Source organism: Marmota marmota, unplaced genomic scaffold (genome assembly GCF_001458135.2).
Source record: "Marmota marmota marmota unplaced genomic scaffold, marMar, whole genome shotgun sequence".
Taxonomy (NCBI): Eukaryota; Metazoa; Chordata; class Mammalia; order Rodentia; family Sciuridae; genus Marmota; species Marmota marmota.
Window position 1 is genome coordinate 15,998,798 of NW_026000222.1, and position 3,372 is coordinate 16,002,169.

Consider the following 3,372-nt stretch of genomic DNA (forward strand, 5'->3'; position numbering starts at 1 on the left):
CAGGCCCCTGGCAGTGTCTGGCTTTACCCTTTTGGTTGCTGGATAGTGGGGAGGTGGGGGCTGTGGGAGAAGCAGGGGCTGTGGGGAGACCTTGAGGGACTCCAGGAAGCAGCTGCTTACCAACTGATAATGGAAAGATTTAATAGAATATTCTAGCAACTAGGATAGCCATATCAGTGGTTCTGGTTGAGGACTAGACCTGGTGATGAGTGATTTGTGATTAACCAGGAGGTATGATGGGGAGGCACAAGGGAGTCAGGTAGAAGACTGAGGTAGGAGAATCACCAGTTCAATGCCAGCCTCAGCAACTTGGTGAGATGCCGCAGTCTGGCTGGGCACAAATCACGAGCCACTGAAGCAGGAACAAACTTTATTTTTAAACTGCAGGAAAACACTTCACACAGCTCCCGGGGAATCCTCCCGAACACTGCGAGGCTTGTCCAGGAACCCCCAGCCAGAAATATCTCTCCCGGAAATCCCTCCTCCTGCACTTCCCCAACCAATGGGAACTCTCGGGGAATCCCCGGAAATCCCCACGAGAACTCCAAAATAGTGCGAGAACTCAAAAGTTGCGGCAGAGGCGGATAGTAATGCCTCGCCTGTCAATCAATACTGTTGGCAAAATGCCAGGGGCCATACAGACTCGGCTGTGGCTCTCAGCAGTGAGACACTGTTTCCAAATAAAATATAAAAAAAAGGCTGGGGATGTGGTTCAGTTAAGTGCCCCTGGGTTCAATCCCCAGTCGAAAGAAGGAAGGAAGGAAAGAAAGAAAGAAAGAAACTAAGTTGAGTTTAACCAAAGGTTCCTGGCAAAGGTCACCACTTGGGCAAAAAGCCCAGAGGGGAGGAGCATTCAGTCTAGCTGGAGAAGAGATCATGCATAAGAGGCAGGTAAAGACCAAGCAGGGGTGGGAACTCTGTTATCAGAGTCAGTAACTTGCACTGTGTCCTGAAATCAATAGGGAGCCATTGCAGGATTTCATTTTATTTATTTTTGGTGCAGGAATGAAACCCAGGACCTCACATAGGTTCAGCACATATTCTACCACTGAGCTACACTCCATCCCTATTGCAAGAGAGTCACTTGACTGAGACTGCAAATCCCCCCAGAGGGACCCCAAAGGATCAATTTTTTCAAAGCAAGAACCTAGGCTCAGAGAGGTTAAAACATCTACCAGTTGTCACACAGTGAAATAGACATGGGGTAAATGGAATAAGTGGGGTAAATTCACTTCTATTTAACCATTTCTATTGGACATGTGCAACAAAAGTTGCCCTTCTATGTATGGAGCCTTAGAATTTGCAAAGCATGGTACAGATTACGAATTACTTTCCCATATGCTATTTTGATTTCCCAGCACAACACCATTTCAGGGAGCAACACCGTTCCCTTTACGCCGCAGCTGAAGCGGCTGAAATACAGAGCAGTTTCAAGACCTACTACATAGTTAAATCTCTATTCAAATCCAAGTTTTAAAACTCCTGGTCCAATGTTCTCTCCTCTCTGTATGTTGGCATTGTGGGCTCATTGCTTTGGGTTATAAGTGTCAAGAAACACAAGTGCCTACACAGAAAGAAAGGAGGGGTGTAATTTGGGGCTTAAGTACCAAAAAGTCCAGAGAGAGATGAACTTCCCGCATAGATGACTCCAGGTAGTCAAGTGATGTCATCAGGGATCTGTCTTTGTTTTCTTCTAATCTAACTTCACTCTTGGATTCTCTTAGCAAGCCAGATACAGGCACCTAACTTCCGGTTAAGCAATCCCAGGCATAGAGAACTATACCTTGTGTGTGTGTGTGTGTGTGTGGGGGGTGTGTGGGTGTGTGTGCTGCTGGGTATTGAACCCAGGGCTTTGTGCATGGGATGCAAACACTCTACCAAATGAGCTATATCCCTAGTCCCTTATATCTATTTCCTGCCCGCCCCCCCATGGTGCTGAGTACTCTACCATGGAGTAAGTACATTTGTAGACTCAGGAACTATACTTTTTGAATGGGTATAGCCAAAGTCTTAGGTTTCGTTTCTTTTCTTTTCTTCCTCCCTCCCTCCCTTCCTTCCTTCCTTCCTTCCTTTGTCTCTCTCTCTCTCTCTCTCTCTCTCTCTTTCTTTCTTGTACTTGGGATTGAACCCAGGGTTGCTACTGAGCCACCCCAGCCCTTTTTTAATGTTTTATTTTGAGACAGGGTTTTGCTAAGTCCCTAGGGCCTCCCTATATTGCCAAGGTTTGTCTCAAACTTGCAATCTTCCTGCTTCAGCCTCCCAAGTCACTGGAATTACAGGCATACACCCACTTTTTGGCATACAGCTCGTCAAGTTTTGATGGACACATGGCAGTTATCTGTGCACTCCTATTATCAAGATGCAGAACATTTGTTTCATATCCAAACTCCCTGTGCCCTTAGAGGCAACTATACCACCCATCCCTAGGCCCTGGCTCCTCTGAACCTTTCTCTGTCTCCATAGATTTTTCTTTTTTGGACCGTCATATGAATGAAACCACACAGTATATAGGCCCATGGTTTCTTCCACTTAGCAAAATGCTTTGGAGATGCCTCCATATCGTATCTGTAGTGATAGTTTATTCTTTCTGGCTTAATAGAGTATTCCATTTTGTGAACATACCAAAAATTGTGTAATTGTTTATCCATTTAGTACCTAAGGGGTTTGGGGATATTTCCAGTTTGGGGCTATTATGAATAAAGCTACTTAGGAACATTCATGTTTTTGTTTTGGGGTACCAGGGATTGAACTTAGGGGCACTTAACCATTGAGCCATATCCCCAGTCCTATTTTGTATTTTATTTAGAGATAGGGTCTCACTGAATTGCTTAGCACCTTGCCGTTGCTGAGGCTGGCTTTGAACTTGAAATTCTCCTGCCTCAGCCTCCAGAGCCGCTGGGATTACAGGTGGGTGCTACCACGCCTGAGCCATTCTTGAGTCTCTTATGAACATTTCTTTTCATTCTTCTTGGAAAATACCTAGGAGTAGAATTGCTGAATCATAGGGTTAGCATATGTGTATAAGAGATTACCAAACTGCTTTTCAAAGTGGCCATACCTTTTCATAATGCCATCAGTAATGTCTGAGAGTTCCCATTTGCCAGTATTTGGCTACATGGTCAGTCTTTTCAATTGTATCCATTCTAGTATAGTAGTATCTCATTGTGGTCTTAATTTGCATTTATCTAATAACTAATGCTAACGGATGCGTATGCCTCCCCACCTTCTTTCAGTGCTAGGGAGTGAATCCAGGGCTCACACTTGATAGGCAAATGCTCTACCTCTGAGTCACATGCCCAGCCCCTTCTCTCTTTATTTGAAAAAAAAATTATATATATATATATATATATATATATATATATATATATATAT